This window comes from Canis lupus, chromosome 14 (assembly GCF_003254725.2).
Source record: "Canis lupus dingo isolate Sandy chromosome 14, ASM325472v2, whole genome shotgun sequence".
NCBI lineage: Eukaryota > Metazoa > Chordata > Mammalia > Carnivora > Canidae > Canis > Canis lupus.
The window spans coordinates 28171564-28191989 of NC_064256.1; positions in this window are offsets into that span (position 1 = coordinate 28171564).

Here is a 20426-nt window from a genome sequence, read left to right on the forward strand (position 1 = left end):
ACTGATGTGGGTCTGACCCCGGGACTCCAGGATCACACCCTGGGCTGAAGGCAGGCGCTCAACCCCTGAGCCACCCAGGGATCCCCTGGCTGTGAGTTTTCTGATGGAAAAAATTAACAAAAGATGATATATTAGGTCAGCTTTATTATACTTCATAAATATTGACACATAAAATATAGAAATGAATGAAAAGAAATTACCTAGCTCTTAAAATAGTGAAGACATTAATTTTGGTTTCAGGAATATGTGAAAAAGATCAAGTGTCAAAAGAATGGGGAGAATAGCCAACAAGCATTTGAGTATAGACAAAGTTCAACATTGTTAACTAAGTATTTTGGAAGACAGCAAATTCCTTTCATCTCTCTGTTCCTTGAACTGCCTAGGCTAGAACAGTGGGTAACTACAGTCCAAGTAATAAGATCTTTAAGACAGACTATTGTATCACTCATTTCTCTTTTGGGATTTGATCTTATGGATTGTGCAAAATACCACCTATATTTAAAAAAAAAATTGGGGCATTTTTCTTGTTACTTCACAAAGGATTGGAAAAAATGTATGTCCTAGTTTTATAGAATTACTTTTTCAGGTTGTGTGTTGAATGTAATTATTTTAAAAGATGTCCTAATTTGATTAATTATTTTAAAAGTAATTGTAAACTCCATTGTAAAGGCTTTCAGTACTGTAAGTGTAGCAGTTTATGACCTAAAAGGACTTCTGAGGGGTTATAGCATGAACAGCTTTCCTATTCACCCTCAAAATAGGGTAAAAATGTAGAAACATTTATTTTTTACTCCTCTGGTTCTGTTTAAGTACTTGTCAGTTATGTAACTACTTTCTTCATTATTAGTATCAGGGTCACAGAAGGAAATCAATGATTTTTAATAGGTGCAGATACAAAAGCATAGCTTTTCAACATAATCAGAAAATCACTGCACAAAAAGGAAAGCCTAGAAACAAAGTAATTTTAAGAGTTGTTTTAGACAATTTCTTAAAGGTTTAATCTTACTTATTGCAAGTTTAAGTTTCAAACTTAAAAAAAATCAAAGTATTATATTTTTTAAAATATTTTCAAGTACCTGGGTATATTAGAATATAAGACAGTCTTACTACACTTGAAAGTTAAATACAAAGAAAGCACAATTATGCTGTCACTAAAATAAGAGTTGAATGGTTGACTCATTAAAGAGAGGATTGAACACAGTTCCTTTATTTTTATTTATTTCTTTAAAGTTTTTTATTTATTTAGAGAAAGCACACATGCACAAGCAGCATGAAGAGCAGAGGGAAAAGGACAAAGAATCTCAGCGGACTCTGCGCTGAGTACAGAGCACCATGTGGGGCTCACCTCACCACCCTGAGGTCATGACCTGAGCCAAAAAAGTTGGTCACTCAACCAAGTAAACCATCCACACACCCCTTTTTCCTTTACTTTTAAAGCATGATTGATGAGAAAATGTAACAATTTAGTAACAGCTTTGTGGAGAAAGTATAATAAGTGAATATAAATTGATCTGGATTTCAGAAATATTAAACTATAGATATATAACATACATTATAGTCATAAATATAGACACATACATGTGTGCATATATGTATATATTCTTATGTTTGCACGTACATATACACACACACATGTGTATAAAATCATCTCATAGAATCTCTTGTTTTTTTTTCTGGGTGCCTGCCCTCCTACAGGAGGAAGAGAAATAGTGCTTAGCATGAGAGTTCTGCACATATGGTTTATACAGTTTCAGATGTAAAACACACAGGTATCCTGTCTGGGACTGTTAAGTAGATTGGCTATTTGAAAGAACACCATCATTAATGTAATGTTTAACACTAATTGGACACTTCCATCTAAAAAAAAAATATACTTTAAGTAATGTCTTGAGCCACCTGGGTGGCTCAGACCATGGTCTCAGGGTTTTGGGATTGAACCCCATGTCAGGCCCCCCCCCTCTCAGCAGGGAGTCTACTTGTCTTTCTGCCCCTCCCCTGCTTGTTTCTCTCTCTCTCTCTCTCTCTCTCTTAAATAAAATCCTGAAAAAAATGTCTTAAAAACAATGCTCAACTTGGCAAGTTTCTTTATGTATCCATGTGATTGAAAGTTCCTCTCCCAGTGAAGTATCTGCTTCTGTATGAACTTATTTGAGTCTTTTTTTTATTTAATGTGCTTATGATGTTTGAATTTGTTCTGTAGCCATCAATGTATCCACCAGGCTAGCTACTTTATCTGATTCCTAAAGATTCAAAGTCTTAGCTCTTCCTAAAGCTTAAAACATTCAGCAGCTGCCTCTCTTAGTGGAGAGAACCATAGGAAATCAGTGAGCTAGTTGTTGAATGGCTTCACTACAATTAGAGATAAAGTGGTATTACCAAATAAGTAAGGCTAATAACTATACCAAGGTTGTTTGTTTGTTTGTTTGTTTGTTTGTTTTTCCGTTCAAGAGCAGTGTCTCTGGCCTACCATGGCTATCATCCTGTCTTTTGTTAATCAACTCAAAAAAGCTCCTTCTGATTTGTAACTACTTGTACTGTATATTGATTTACACTATATAATGTCATTCTTTGAAAGTGTGAAGATTTTACCTTGTGAATGTGCCACCCTAACAGAACTCTTGAAAGCTTACCTTTTTGAAGATATTTATACAAGTTGAGTCTGAACAAACCGATAAAGACAATTATGTTTCCAAAGGAGTGGGAGGCAGTGAAACCTATTAAAAACAAGGCAACTGTTTACTTAACAATAATTATGATGTCCTCAAAAAATTAGAAAAGGCATAGCAATGAAATAATTCAGTTAGTGGATACTATTCCACTGTTGTCTATAATATGTTCAGATTCTAAAACTTAAAACCCCTTAAAATGTTTATAAGATGAAAAAATACAAAGCAAACAATCAGAAACTTAAATGCCAAAATAAATTACAATATTACTATATCTATTGAGGTGGATAGATTCTATTATTTAAGAGCTAACCAGAAGAAACAGATTAGGAAAACTACAAGTTCTTGGGAGTTGAAAAATAATAATTTAGCCATCTGGTATCATTTCTTCAGATGATACACTATTTTTTACTTAACACTAGCATATCTAATAAACTATATAAAGGAAAATAATTGTTATTTAGATAATGGAAATATTCTTAATTATGTCAAGCATTTTGATATCATAGACTGGAATTATATAGCTTTATTACCTACATAATGCATTTGTGGATCTTGCTAAGCTATTAGTTCTAATAATAAGCTTTAGCAGGAAAGTTCTTGGGGTTAATTTTACTTTGTGAAAACATAGTTCCTTTCCATTATTTTAAATTATTGCTTTTCAATGTTGGTGGATATACTTCTGCAGGAAGACAGATATAATCAGTGATGTGTATACATTTATATGTGACTACCATCATTATAAGAAAAGTGCTGATTTTATTTTTCCAGTTTCCATGGTGTAAATTCTTATACCACAGATAATTTTAGGCTACTGTTGTGAATAATTGGGAAGAGCTATACATAATTTGCTCTTGGAAGCTAGTACTAGCTAGTTCCAGAACACCATTGGATCTGAGTGATTATCTTGCTACATTATGGAAATGTCAACATATTAAAAAAATTGAAATTAAGAGTCTAAAAATATTTATAATACAAGTTAGAGAATTTCTAGTTTTATAATCAAAATTAGTACATGAGGCCCTTTCATTTTCATAGCACTTTTTAATCTCTGAAAGTAGCAATTTTATTGATTACTGTCACTGACAGATAATCAGCAAACTGAGAAACTCTAAGAAAAGGACCTTATTGGTCAGGTAGACATGATGACCCCAGTAACTTCAGAAACAGCTAGCACATAGTAGGCCCTCCTTTAACATTAATAAGTGTCAAAATTTTGAAATTAAAATGTTACATATTTAGTTCTATGTTAAATTAATACGTTTTAATTTACAAGCCAGTAAGAATTTAATCTTAGTCATAAAGATCTGGGTACATAAATAATTTGCTACTCAGCATAAACATAGTCACCTGAGGGAAGCGGCTCAGGGCAGACACTTGTTGCCTAACTTGATTACACCAAGCTGAATATACCCTCCCACCCCCGACCCCCCACCCCCTGTGCTCTGGCAGCACTGCCCTTCTGAGTCAAGCTTGTTCCAGTCCCAGTTTAGTGGGCCTTTTCCCCAAAAAACCAACACAAACCCCTGCTCACATTACATCTTACACCAGAGAGTTCTGCAGAGCCTTATTTCCAATGGAGTTGGTGTCAAATCTCATTATATAAGCAGGCCAGAGCACATCTAGATAACTAGCCACATTCAAGCCAGGGACCAAATCCATGGTAGCCAAGGAAGTCCCTACAGACAACTGGCCTAAAGAATAGAGCAGCCACAACACAACAGTAGAGTACTCGCAGCACACACCAGAGACATTACCTGATGTGTCAGGTCCTGAACACTATGTGACCTCTTTTTCATAAAGCCATTACTTTCAGAAACAGGAGACCCAGCTGGCTTTTCTAACACATAGAAGGCAGAGACTTAGACAAAATGCCAAGAAGGAATTTCTCCCAAGTGAAAGAACAAGAAAAGGCCACAGCCAGAGATCTGAGTTAAATAGACATAAGTAACATTTAAAGCAATAATCATAAGGTTATGAAGGAAACAGGCATGTAGGTCCAGAAGGCACAGAGAACTCCCATCGAAATCAACAAAACCAGGCTAACACCAAGACCTATTATAATGAAATTTGCAAGATGTAGTGGTAAATAAAAAAATCTCAAAAGCAGCAAGACAAAATAAGTCTTTGACTTACAAGGAAAACTCATAAGTCTCGCTGCAGATCTCTCAAATGAAACTTGGCAAGCCAGTAGGGAATGGCATGGTATATTCAACATTCAATATTTCCTAAATGGTAAAAATCTTCAGCTAAGAATATTCTATCCAGCAAGGCTATCATTTGGAATAGGAGAGCAAAAGAGTTTCCCAGACAAACAAAAACTGAAGGAGCTTGTGACCACTGAGCCATCCCTGCAAGAAATATTAAAGGGGCCTCTGAGTGGAAAGGAAAGACCCAAAGTGACGAAGACAAAAAAGGATCAGAGAAAATCTCCAGAAACAATGACAGAACAAATAATAAAATGGCAACAAATATATATAGGTCACTACCTTGAATGTAAATAGAGCAAATGCTACAATCAAAAGACATTGGGTGTCAGGATGTATATATCTTCTAAAAATAGGTTTCTATCGAAAGGAAAAAAAATCCTTTAAGGTACAAGCTCATTAATAAACAATCTCTGATACTTAATATTTTGACAATATTTAAAGTACAGAAATCAAGAGATACTTCATGACTTTTTTTTTTTGAGATACTTCATGACTTTGAGATAAATATGGGGAAAAGGAATAAAAATCATTTTTAGTGCCACTTCAACACAAAATTTGAACTTAGAGTTTCTTAACGTTTCAAATATAATTCAAAATTTTGCTTATTCATTTCTATCGTTTGTTTAAAATACTTAACATTTATCATGTGCCTGTAATTATTCAAGGTATGAGTTCTGCAGTGAAAAACATGGCAGGCTAATCTTAAACATATTTTAATAGGAGAGAATGTAAATAAGAAAACAACAGTGATACAAGCCCTGAGAAAAATATACAGAAGAGAAAAACAATCCAATATATTTTAGACTGAATAATCAGGGCAGTTTTTCTAAGGAGTGACATTTCAGAAAAGAAACATGAAATGGTAGGAAGGCAAGAGGAGCAGCAGGTATGAAGATCTTTAGGTTGGAGAGAATTGGGACAGTTCAGGAAGCAAATCCCAGGGCACCTGGACTAATATAAGCAAGGTGGTAGGAAGGGCAATGGGAATGGAAATGAAAGAATAGACTGAATGATGGCCCATGTGAAGGAACTTCAATTTTAATTGTAAATATGTATAAACTTTGAAGGCTTAAAAAGAGAAGAATGATGAAATCTGAACTGTAATACTTAGATTTGTCTGATGTGGAAAATAGGTAGTAGGGAAACATGTAAAAGCTGGTATATCAGGACACTCTTGCAGATGAAAGAGGCTAACGCTGTTAGGTGAAATCTTCTCAAAAATAGAGTTGCCAGGTCTTAGTAATGGATTAAGAGGCATGAAGAAAAGAGGAGTCAAGAAAAAAATCCCAAGTTTGGCCAGAGCGGCTAGGAGAACTAGAGTGCTGTTTATTGAGCTGAGAAGACTGGAAATGAAGTGGATTGTGTCAGGAAGGTATTACGTGAATCTGAAGCTTACGGAGTAACTTGGGGCTAAAGATACAGTCTGCAGATTCCAGTATGGATACTATTCCTCTACTTGAGGCTACATGAGATCACTAGTTAGTGAATATAACTAGATGATGAAAGAATACCCAGAACTAAGCATGGAATGATTTCCCCCTTTAGTGACCCAAACTAGTAGGAAGATATAGCAAAGGAGGAGAAGCTGAAGTCAAGGAGGTGGGGGGAAGCCAAGAGTATAATTTTCTAAAAAAAAAAAAACAAGCATGAAAAAAAAAGTTCAAAAGAGTGAATAATCAACTGCATCTGTTAAGTCAAGTACAAGAAGAAACACAGATGGACTATACAATTGCACTGGAGCAATTTCATTAGGGTAGTAGAGGAGATAACATAATTGGGATTGAACTACAGAGAAAGGGAAGGAGAATATGTGGATAGAAGTGGTATGCAAACTCCTCTAAGGAATTGTGCTATCCAGTCATGTAGACAGGTATGCTGGAGCTAGAGAAGAGGGAGGAAAGTAATTTTGTGGCTGTTGTTTCAGTAATGAGAGATATTGAAGTATATTTATATTTTGATGGGAATGACCTGAGACAGAAAGAAGTAAAGAAAATGCATAGAGGGAAATCCATAAGTGGACAAGGGGAAATTTAACTTTGCACACAAGGGGCAAAATGTAGAAGCAGAAATAACTCATTTGTTGAAACAAGAATAGAAACTAGAAATGGAGGTGGGAAGCTGAGCAAGGCCTTTTCTGCATGCCACTATTTTATCATTGGGTGAAAACAGTGCAGCTATCACTTGACAATGGGAAAGAGTGATGTGGAAGGTTGGAAGAAGAAAGTGTAAAATGGTCAACTCGAGGATGTAAGAGTAAATGATATCAGGATTGTTAGGCCCACTTAGGGGCAGCTTAAGAGTGTGTGTGTGTATGTGTGTGTGTGTGTGTATTTCCACTTTAAGTGCTCAGATGAAATCAAGGATGATATTTGAACCCTGTAAGAGGATTTCTTTTTAGTCATGGTATATAAAAAGATTTGTTAAATATTTTGACTAATACTTGTGGATAGTGAATACAGGCAAGCTATAGTTAGAGTTGATTATATCTCAGTTTAGATTTTATTAGAAAGGTATGGCTGAGGTAGAAATTGGCAAAGCTTTTGAACATGAATTAAAGTGCATGATTTTATTCAGTAGTGTACTATAGAGTCTAAGCCCAAGAAAGAAAGGAAACAATAAATAGTGGGGGAAAATTGTGAAGTTTCTCATATTGTCAGTCAGTTCTTAGAAAGGGATTAGGGTAGCTAGTTTTTAAACATGGACACAAAAACTATTTCCAACCAGACATGCACAGCCATTTTTAATAGTACTTTGCACTGTAACCCTTAAACAATAGAATCTGCTTTTCACACCTCTTGACTCTGGGCTGTTCATGTGATGAATCTTGACCAATACAATACAGTAGAAGGGATGTTGTGTGACTTGTGAGTCTAGGCCTCAAGTTACCTGGAAGCCTCTGCTTTTGCACCCTTGAAACACTGCTGCCCATGTAGAAAAGCCAATGGTGGCCACCTAAAGGATAAGACATCATAAAGAGAGGAAATCAGCTGATAGTAAGCATTAACCTCCATTGCCAACACACAGAATCATGACCTATTAAATTACTTGAAATTATTACATCTTTGAATTTTTTGTCATGTAGCAATAAATAATGACTACAGAGACATTAGAAAAATAAAAGATAATGAATTGGGTTAAATACTGTTTAAATTCGATCATAGTTCCATCTGAATACTGTTACATTAAGACTAAATTGTAATGCTAACTTTCAACTTGTGACAAATAAGAGGGAAAAGAATACAGTTAATATATACAAACATACACATTAAAGACTGAAGCTTATTATTTTACTTTTGTAAATGCTCCAAGAACTGGGAGGAGACCATTGGCATACTATGGTTCTTAGACTCATCAATATGGTCAAATATTCAAGCATAGGAACCATTCTGTCCTCTAAAATCTCCTGTATCAGTTAGCACTTTCAACAAAGTCATTCATAAGTAGTGGCTTGTTTAGTTAGGTCATGGATTACTAGCAACCTGTATGCTATTGATAAGGAGTTTATGACAAAAGTACATGACAAAACCTATTCCCAACTTCCATTGTTAAGTGTGTGTTTCTGGGGGCCATTCCAGGTACCAATTTCTGGATCATACTGATTCAGTTAGGAGACCAAAGCCACACGAGTTATCTGAATAGAGAAAATTTAATGGAAGGCAATTATTAACCAGTTAATTAAAATGTTAAAAAGTAATACCTAAAGTCTAAATATAGCCACTACAGGGAGCAAAAAACACCCCCAGAGTTAAAATCAGATAAGAAACATATTGAAATTATTAAACCTTTGATGAAAGGGCCCTATGAAGCAGACCTCTGAGGAAGAGGCTGTGCTCAGCCAGTGTCAGTGTTCCCAAGCTTGAGTATCTCATAAACCTAGAACCCTGACTCCAAAGGTAGGGTACCAAGTTCATCAGTGCTTGAATCTGTGAGAATGAGACACCATGAAGTTGATTGTACAAGTGTTGGAAAAGCTGCCAACCAGACTGAGCTATGGGCATAGAGGTAATTGCTTGTATTAGAGTAAAGAAACCCTGCTGGCTGACTCAGGGAGCACAGGCATATAGCAGATCCACAGGATGCAATGGAAACAAGAGTGAGGGAGTTCCTTCTCCAGGCTGCTGATCTTTCTCTAGAGCACCTTCCTGGAAGAGCCCATCATTCAACTCACTGGCAGAGCTGCAGTATGTTTCATAAATTTCCAGTTTATCGTCAAATAGTACAGAAGGGGAAGTTGAGAGATGAGAGACCATAACTTAACAACTAGAATAAAACCCAGAGAAAGATAGGAAGGAAATCAGGGTGGAAAAAAACTAATCTAAGGGTCCAGGTAAAATATTAGTAAGACTTCAGTGGGATAATCCCTTCAATTTGAGTCAATGCCTAAGGTACAGAAATAGAAACAACAGAAAGATTATTTACTGTGTGGACTGCATCTCCATCTATAAAAGTGAATTAAATATTTCTTACTGCTACATCCACAGGCACTAGGAAAAGGCAGATAGAAATTTTAACAAGATAATATCATCACAGCCGATGATCTATTAACAATTGTAAGTATATATTAACTGTATTCTTTTCCCTCTTATTTGACACAAGTTAAGTTGAAAGTTAGCATTACAATTTAGTCTTAATGTAACAGTATTCAGATGGAACTATGATCGAATTTAAACAGTATTTAACCCAATTCATTATCTTTTATTTTTCTAATATCTCTGTAGTCTGTAATATTTTTCATGTAATGAAAATCTGAATTTGACTTAGAATTGGTAAAAAGGGGATCCCTGGGTAGCTCAGTGGTTTAGTGCCTGCCTTCGGCCCAGGGTGTGATCCTAGAGTACCAGGATCCTGGAAACTCAGGATGGAGTCCCACATCGGGCTCCCTGCACGGAGCCTGCTTCTCTCTCTGCCTGTGTCTCTGCATCTTTCTCTCTCTCTCTCTCTCTCTCTCTGTGTGTGTGTGTGTGTGTCTCATGAATGAATAAATAAATAAAATCTTAAAAAAGAATTGGTAAAAAGGATCTAAATCATAAAAGGCAGAGTACTCATTTTTATTTTTTATTTTTTTTCTTATTTTTTTTTATTGGTGTTCAATTTACTAACATACAGAATAACCCCCAGTGCCCGTCACCCATTCACTCCCACCCCCTGCCCTCCTCCCCTTCTACCACCCCTAGTTCGTTTCCCAGAGTTAGCAGTCTTTACGTTCTGTCTCCCTTTCTGATATTTCCCACACATTTCTTCTCCCTTCCCTTCTATTCCCTTTCACTATTATTTATATTCCCCAAATGAATGAGAACATATAATGTTTGTCCTTCTCCGACTGACTTACTTCACTCAGCATAATACCCTCCAGTTCCATCCACGTTGAAGCAAATGGTGGGTATTTGTCATTTCTAATAGCTGAGTAATATTCCATTGTGTACTTCCACAACAGAGGAAGACATAGACATGGCCAACATGCATATGAGAAAATGCTCTGCATCACTTGCCATCAGGGAAATACAAATCAAAACCACAAGGAGATACCACCTCACACCAGTGAGAATGGGGAAAATTAACAAGGCAGGAAACCACAAATGTTGGAGAGGATGCGGAGAAAAGGGAACCCTCATACACTGTTGGTGGGAATGTGAACTGGTGCAGCCACTCTGGAAAACTGTGTGGAGGTTCCTCAAACAGTTAAAAATAGACCTGCCCTACGACCCAGCAATTGCACTGTTGGGGATTTACCCCAAAGAGTACTCATTTTTAAATGGCATATGCATTGCCAGTAAGAACATGGAACAGTGTTCAACATTTTAGTTATTGTGGCACCACCCAGAATATCCAAACAATTTAAGTAATACAAAATTAATGCATGTTAGTACAATCACAGAGTAGACATAATACAATGAGACTGAACAATATCCAGTGATACATATACAACTTGGATCCATCTAACAATCAAAAAGAAGTCAAGCAAAAATATGCCAGACATGAGAACGTGTACACATGATTCCTTTAATGGGAGGGTCAGAAATAATGAAAACTTGACAGAAGTAATGGAAGTTGAGAGAAGGATCACCTTGTTGGTGAGGTGGAGGAACTGATGGGCCAAGTGTGCCGTGGGAGGCAGCATGGAGGGAGAGAGCACTTCTAGAGTATGGGAGGAGTTCTCAGCTTTGAGTGGGTGTTTCAGGGTGTTGTTCTCTGTATACAATTTAATCTATGTGCCTGATCTTTATATACCTAAATTGGTTATACCTCACTTTCTTTTTTAAAAAAAGTTAAGTTGGGAGACTGAGGTGGCACTTATAGAACTGCAATGGGCATACACGCCTTAGTACAAAATGAAATTAAACCAAGTAGCAAAGCCTTCCACATTTCATCCAGGCCTTCACCTGGCATATCTAGGCCATTAGTAAGTTGCTGAACAACATGGGCATGCTCAAGTACTGAAGTGGCCAGTACCCCCAGAAAAGCCAGGGGATCGAGATAAAGAGTTGATGCAGTCTAGGGCATCTTAACTTTTGAGGCTAAAGGTGAGAGCAGAGAGTTTAAAAAATGGATAGCAAAAAAATAAAATAAAATAAATAAAAAAACAAAAAAAAAATGGATAGCACCTCCATTTTCCAAAATACCAGATAGGGGCTATCCTAAAACAGTGACCAGGTCAGACTTGGACCGTAGCATAGGCCATTAATTCCCTGTCATACCTGTACTTCCATAGCACCTTGACCATACTAATATTTCAATAAATGTTTTCTCATTTGAATTGTATATTTTTTAATCTTTATTTTTTTTAATTTAAATCCAATTAGCCAACATATAGTACATCATTAGTTTCAGGGTCAGTCAGGGGACCACCACTAATAATTTATCAGTTGTGTATATCACCCAGTGCTCCTCACATCACATGCTCTCCTTCATGCCCATCTCCCAAGTATCCCATCCCCTCACCAACCTCCCCTCCAGTAATCCTCGGTTTGTTTCCTATAGTTAAGAGTCTCTCATGGTTTTTCTCCCTCTCTGAGGACTTCCCATTCAGTTTTTCCTCCCTTCCCCTAAGATCCTCTGTGCTATTTCTTATATTCCACATATAAGTGAAACCGTATGATAATTGTTTTTCTCTGACTTATTCAGCCTAACACCCTCCAGTTCCATCGACATCAATATAAATGGTAAGCATTCATCCTTGCTGATGGCTGAGTAACATTCTATTGTATGTATACCACAACTTTATCCATTTATCTGTCAATGGACATATGGGCTCTTTCCACAGTTTGGCTATTGTGGTCATTGCTCCTATGAACACTGGGGTGCAGGTGCCCCTTTGGATCACTACGTCTGTATTTTTGGGATAAATACTTAGTAGTGCAATTGCTGGGTCATAGGGATAGGGTAACTCTGTTTTTAATTTCTTGAGGGACCTCCATATGGTTTTCCAGAGTGACTGTACCAGCTTGCATTCCTACCAAGAGTGTATGAAAGTTCTCCTTTCTCCACATCTTTGCCAACATTTATTATTTCCTGTCTTGTTAATTTTGGCCATTCTGACTGGTGTGAGATAGTGTCTCATTGTGGTTTTGATTTGTATTTTCCTGATACCAAGTGATTTCTAGAGGTCTCAGAAATCCCTAGTATTTTCCCAAAATCATTTTCAAAAGTTTTCTCCACCCAGTATTACACTTAAAGGACTGGACTACCTACTTACAATTCCATGAAGAAATATTATAAGACACAGGAAAATGGTGTATCTTGTGCTATTTTGTGTGTTTTGCAGTTTCCAAAGTCAGTCCAGCATGTGTTAACACCGTGGAGCATGTTTTCATGGGTCTGTTGCCCATTTGTAGGTCTTCTTTGGAGAAATGTCTGTTCATGTCTTCTGCCCATTTCTTAACTAGATTATTTGTTTCTTGGGTGTTACGTTTGATAAATTCTATATAGATCTTGGATACTAGCCCTTTATATCAGGTAAGTCATTTGTAAATATCTTCCTTCTCCTATTCCACAGGTTGCCTTTTAGTTTTCTTAACTGTTTCTTTTGCTGTGCAGAAGCTTTTTATCTTGATGAAACCCCAATAGTTAATTTTTGCCTTTGTTTCCCTTGCCTTTGAAGACATGTCTAGCAAGAAGTTGCTGTGGCCATGGTTGAAGAATTTACTGCCGGTGTTCTTCTCTAGAATTTTGTTGGATTCCTGAATTTTGTTGTCTCACATTTAGGTCTTTCATCCATTTTGAGTTTATCTTTGTGTATGGTGTAAGAGAAAGGTCCAGTTTCATTCTTTTACATGTGACTGTCCAATTTTCCCAGCACCATTTATTGAAGAGACTCTCTTTTTTCCATTGGATATTCTTTCCTTCTTTGTCAAAGATTAGTTGTCATAGAGTTGACGGGAGTTGTATATTTAACAGGAGTGTTCTTTCTAGACTGTTTTGACCCTTGATGGTTTCAGTATTTCGTAGGAAGATAACCAGATGAAGTAAAGAAAGTTTAGATGAAGAGTCAGTTTGCTATACTAGGTGGCAAATAGTCTAACAAGATATTTTAATCAATTTGATTACACAGTATTATTTATATTGTGAATATGTATACCTATGAAGAGATTATAAGCATTATTTTACAAAATAATTGTTCTTGGTTTTTAAAAATAAATTTTAAAAATATAAAAAATAAAATTATTCTCTGTACTTTTAGAGACCATTCTTTTCCATTTAAAAATATTTGTTAAGCATTTTTTGCTATTATGTGGCTTTATCCTGGTGGTCCCCTGACTGACATTCAAAGGCCTTGTTGTCTTTCTGGTCTTACAAGCACCAGATTTCTCCTACTTTAACCCATGCTTACTGTGATAGAATTGTCTATGCTCTGTTGCCCAGCAATGCTGTGTGTCGCTTTGCCCTCAGTAGTTTCTGTTACTTAGGAGGCATTCCCATTCATTTCTCTCTTAGCTGCCCATGTCTGCTTGTGCCTCCAGAATCTGTCTTCATCCTTGCAGTCTTAGGTCACATTTTGGCTACCCTAAAAAAACTCCCTGATTCCTTCATCCCTCTCCCACTTCTCATCTAATACAATTATAATTGATACCTTACGTCCATACTTTTGGAGCTTACATTGGAAAATTTTTACTAGTTTTCATAGCTTTGTGTTTGTTGTTGTTGTTACTAAAATGACTATATAGTGGTGGTTTGCCTTCTTTAATTCTGAGTTTCTGAGTCCCCATCCTCATTACCTTTCTAGTTCCTTAGCAGTATGCTTCTAAGGTGCTTCATAAAATTGGGCTAAACTTATTTGGCTTAATTTGGTTGAATTTATTGGATTATCAAACTTTTTTTGCATGTTCTTGATTACTCAGGAAGCTATAATCCCTTACATCTACATCTGCAATTAAACATCTCTATTTGACCCCTCCACCCATTTCTTCACTTGACAATGTTCACAATTGGCCAGGAGCTAGACTACTTACTGAGAGGTCTTCTTTACCAACATATGGCTGTATCTGAATGATTGCAGTAGATTTGAGTGTGCTCATTTAAGTCTAATGAGGTCCACAGAGGTGACCGTATGACTCATGACATGAAGTCATTTTTCCAATTAGCATTCTGACAAATGCATTAGAAGGAGAACCCTTTCAATAGATTTCCACAGCTGCTGAAGGGATCAGGTGTCAGAAGATTTTCAGCTTTGTTCTGCTGTTCTGGTCAAATAACTTATTTTTACCCAGACTCTGCCTCTTGATGCAGCTGGCGGCGATCATATGTCATCAGAGTCTGAGCCCAGTTTAAAAATGGTCCTCATTACAGTACTACAACTGAAGACATTTTAAAATGGAACAGCCATAATTTTTAATTGAGTCATTCATCTTTTTAAAAATATATGTTATAATACAAAATTATTTTTTCAGAACTAACCCATTCTGTGTCCTACTAACACTGGTATAAAACACATCTTTAAAAACATAATAAAGACACTTTGGTTATGCTAAAACAATATCTAATTCAACTTTGGCCTTTTACCACCTCTGTATCCAAAGTCAGAACGTACATTCTTAGGTGGATAAAAAAAGCAAAGTTTTTAAAATCAATAGCCTCACCTAAGTGAAGCTATGATAGCAAGGGTGTCAAGGAGAATACTGTTGAAGCAATGGTCTGAATTCTTTAATATTTAATGCCCCAAAACTATATTAGTCCCTTGGAGAAACCTGGATTGCATACTTGTAAAAAAAAAATTTTCCTTAACGTAAATTTTTCAAATAATTAAGGAATTCTAGATTATCTGCAGTACTTTGAGTATTATCCCTCAAGAAACTAAAAAAAAAAAATAGAGAAATGGTAACTATACTGGCTTAAAAGATAAGAATAAATGCAAGAGATGGGTAATTAACCAACTTAAAGACAGATAGGATAATTAAAAACGAGGAGAATTTTATTTCCTTGTGCATAACTCAATAAGAAAATGGTTTCCAGTGCTCTTCTACAAGATAATCCCCACATTAAATTGAATCTCACCACTGGTGATATCCTGTCGGCATTTGTTTTCAGACATTTTAGTTCATGTTTTTGTTTTGCCATAAAATTACATTTTAGAATACTTGATACATTCTAGGGGTGAGAAAGAGTTGCCTGCACCATGTTCTCTTTTCTTTGTATTAGTATAGGTACTTTCTATTCTAATTACTCAAATAGTATAGTTCTCCTGTGTGGGAAAGGGAAAACAAATTAAACAAATTCTCCATATGTAATAATAAATGCCTCCAGAATGAAATACAGGCTTAAAATTTAGAACTATTCCTGCAAAGATGTTAAAATACTCCTAGCTACTAGCATCTTGCTTCCCCTAGAATAAAACAGTTTAATCAATTAAGTTTTTTAAAAAATCTATTTAAGAATAATTTAAGTATCATTATTTATCTAGTCCTATTACATAAAGAAAATTAGTAGTTCCACTGAGAACAGAAAAGGGAAAATAGAATAAATATGAAGCAAAAGAGTTTTCTTTACAAAAAGAATAGAGTATAATTTGAGCTCTGTTTCAAAAGAGTAGTCAACAAATCTTCATTCCATTCTAGAAAAGTATGGCTCATAATTAATGAGCCAGATGTTTTTCTTGCCTCAATGGAATCCAAACTATATTCAGGTACAATGAAATCCCATACTTATGAAGCCATACTCAAAGTATTGAAACATTTTTCTGATATCAAAATCTGGTACAGGGTTGGCAAACTATGCCCCACAGGATATATCCAACTCATGCCTGTTTTTGTAAATAAAGCTTTATTGGAATACAGTTACGCTCATTCCTTGGGATATTGCATATGGCTGCTTTGTTGCTACAAAGGCAGAGTTGCATAGTTGTAACAGAGATTATGTGGCCCCCAAAACTGAAAATGCTTATACTTTGGCTTTTTACAGAAGTTTTCTAACTCCTGAAATACAGCTTTGATTCATCTAATTGCTGTGTTTTATATATAATTGTTACCTTATTAGACTTCATTAGAAATAATTATTAAAGTACTATGGGCATGACATTAAAAACCTTAATTCTACTTGTGTAGACACATATACAATATACAGATAGCTAAGTCATTTACACTGTTCATGACAAGTTGGAGAATTTATCAAGAAGAAAGTTAAAAGAAATATCATGCATATATTTTTTGGTAATGCATTGAGAAACTAACATAGGCCAAGTAGAGCAAGTATCATGAATAATGGTGTGACAGATATGTGAATGATAAAGGACATGTTTAAAAATAACTTATATGAAGAAAACTTTAAAGAATATTTAGCTTGATCAAAAAAAAAGATTGAGAAAATGAAAAAATTGTTTTTAAACACAACGTTGTGCCATCTGAAAGATGAAACTTGTTCTCAAGGGTTCTCAGTGAAAGAACAAAGAGTTGCTGCATAAAATTTCAAGCAAGCAGATGATTCTTATAGAATAAGACACATTCACTAATCATCAGGGACATACAAAGTCAAAGCCAGCTGCTTCAGAGCCTACTTCTGTGAGACCCCTTTGGCTGAGTCTGTCCCAACAGAGATTGGGACAATATCCTTAGTAAACCTGGGAGGGATGGCTAATCTAGATGGATTTGAAGATGACCTAAACTTGCTACTTTACCTTACAAATTATGCCTCGATAAGATCGAATGGACAAATATATTTGAAATGAACAGGCAAAGTATTAAAACATAAACTTCATGGCTCTCAGTGTTAATTTTGTGTACTAAGGTATACAAACAAGGACAGAGAAAGACTAGAGTGAATTTTTTGTATGAATGAGTTTAATTCAAAAATATAAATTGAATACTGCAGTGTTATAAATTACAGAATAAGTTCATTTATTTCACCAACAGATAATATGCATGCAAAAAAAATCCAACTTTCCCTCAGTACAACTTAATAACTTATATTTATTTCTGAGGGACACTTGGACCTGAAATACAATCTGGCCCCAGAAACCCATTACACTGTGTTTTCATTAGCCACAAAGCATTTAACTCTTAGAGTTCATACAGGGGGAAAAAAAAAAAAAAAAAACCTCCATCAGACAGAATAGCAAAAATTGAGGAGAAAATAATAGAACAATTTTTAAGACAGTAAACATCTATGTTGTCGATGATACTAAATGAAGTGAGGGTAAGGTGCTTTCCTTTTGCTCAGTATGTGGTACAGAACTTCCTTCTTATCACCTCAGTCCCATCCACAGCATTACATTAGACCAGGCAGTAAGGCTAGAGTTATTGAGTGGTTTTGTGTTTGGAATTCTGGTTGTTTCACTAAATGCTTTTTAATGAATACCTTAATGCACTTCTTAATCTATAGTTTCTCGATTTCTCTTCTTTCTCCACTTAGAGATTAATATTTAAGTAAGAAACAGTATAATTCTTCTAACTGCCAGGTTTTATTTTTAATTCCTTTAGTTAGCTATTAATCTTTTAAAGTTATGATCCTCAGATTACTGTTAAAGCAAGATTCTTATAGTCAACATTCCTATGAAAAGGATGACTTACTGAAGGAAGTGCTGAAATTTACTAGTACATTAGAGCAGGTATGAACTTTGAAGTGGGTTTTACTTATGTCAGGAATACAATGCAAATGCAAATATTCCCCTGTGTAAAATAATAGCAAATGAAAGGAAATGAACATAAACTACTGATTCAACTGATTGCAATCAATGCTAGTAAGGATGTAGAAATAGATGATTTAGAAATTTTCAAGAAGGTCAAACAATACTAATCCACTATCTTGAGTTATTTAATATGTCTTCAATAGATTCCCATGCTGATGGACCTTTATTTATATCCTATAACTGTCTTGTTAAAATTCATATTTTATTACCTCTCTAATATTGAAAAAATTAGTAAAATGATTGTTAAATAATTTTTCAAACTGATTTTTGTCTAATTTTTGTGCTTTATTTCTATGGCCTTCATCTTACTAAATATTGAAATTGGCTTTTGAAAATAAGTAGAATAATATGTTTTGAACAAATTTAGCTAATAGACTTTGGTGTACTTTAAAAATAATCTTCCTACACTACATTTTTCATAATTACAGAATTAATACAAGATAATACATTTCAGTTTATATAATTATTATTGATTTGCTTTCACTTTTCATACACACCTTCAAAGTAGGCCAGTGCTCTGGTGCTACTACTTTATCAGGTTTACAGTCATTTTTGCAAAGTGACTTTGATCTTAGTCAGGAATGTTCCAATCAAGTGGACTGATAATCAATAAAAGAAAATCTTATAAGAATTACTTTGATCTATATATTGGTTTGAGTATTTATCCTAACAGCACATTTTCAAAGAGCATATCTGAAGCCCATGTTTCATTTTTTAAAACTGTATATTAGGAATATAAGATAGTTTGTGATGTATTTAGGAGGTGCATAACTATACCAAGCTGTAAATACAGCTTGCATCTGGCTTCAGAATTCCTTACTTCATCATATCGGATGCATTCTTGATGATGTACATATCCCAGGAATTAACATCACACATAATAACATGAGAAAGCATTTTTCTTATCCAGTTGGCATTGGTGAATGGGTTTTGGCAAGTGTCTACCAAATCAAACCAGGAGGATTCTTATACAATGGGAGAGAACAAAGGGAGATAGGAAGATAATATTCTTTCCATCATTTCAAAATTTGGCTGCACTTGTTTAATGGATTCTGGTAATTGACAATATAGGATTTATCTAAGTCCTCTTTCTGGGACCATTTTTTAAAATACAGCCTCTTTTTTTTTAGTATGATATGAATTATTTTTTTCTTACATGTTCCAAATCATGTTGCTGCTACTGCAGTAAGAACTAGGTGATCTTGGTGGGAATGGTGGGAATTTTTTTCTGAAATATTTGCAGAAGTGGCTTCCTCCTTGCACTTTGTCCCTCAAAATGCAGTTTATGTCTGTCTGTGGGACCCTACACAAGGACATCCATCTCAGGGCTCTGGAGAACCAAAATTTGGTCTATACTCTACTTAACCAAGCCATGAATCCTGTCACAGAGCTGCATTGACTGAAAGAAATGGAAGCTTTTTTTCAGCTAAAGGGCACTATGCCACTGCCAAGCATTGTATCCAGAGGACTAATCCACCCAGATAATGTGTGGTTTCTATTGCTTCCATCCAGAAATGGGGCCTTTTTCTGAATCACACAAGTGCAACACAGTGATCATGGTTATCACAGACAACTCCAGTGACTCAGCAGTGTGCGTTGCCAAAGAGAAAGAAAGAAGCCTCACAGAAAGCCAGAGAAAAGTAAGAAGTCAAGTTATTTGATTTTGGATTCAGAAATAATCTTTGAAATTCAGGAAAGACAGCTTTCAGAGGAAAAGCTTTGATTATAAGAATCTAGGGATTTTTTTTTTTTTTTTTTTTTAGTTTCAAAAGGCTAAGACCTGAAAGAAAAAAAAAAGATTGAAAATAGAGTAGATAGAAAGCTGAACTAACCCCCAAAAAAGAGGTAAATGTTCCCATGTTGAAAGAGAAGGGACTGTTTGAAGGGAAGAATAAAACTCAGATACTGTTAGAGCCTTGATAAGGGACCTCTAACTTGCTCTCTTCTCCAGGGTCTAGTTTTCAGACAGGATGGAAAATGGAATCCTCAGATATTTGCAGTCCTAAAAAGAATGAAATTTGTACTTTGCTTTCCAGAGTAAGTCTGGAGTTATGACAAGCCCTGCAGAGTCCCTAGGACATAGACGTAGTATAACAACCATAGAATTGACATGGTGACAACATACCTGATCAGAGGTGGATGGAAGAAGCCCTCCTACTTTCCTGCAGCTACCAAACAGCTTTTCAGAAGACCATAATATTTTCCAAGGCACTGGGAGAGAAATCAAAAGGGCACAGGGCAATAATTGGTGAGAGAGTGATTGACCTAGAGGTAAGCACCTCTGAAGCCTAGTGAGTGGACACCAGACAGTTGATGTACATCGCTTATGTAGTTCTAATTGGGTTAGATCCTGGATATAAAAGAGTAGATGCCTCCCCACGCTGATGCCTGGAGCCTATTCTAGCCAACAAGAATTTAGATGGATATAAAGAAACT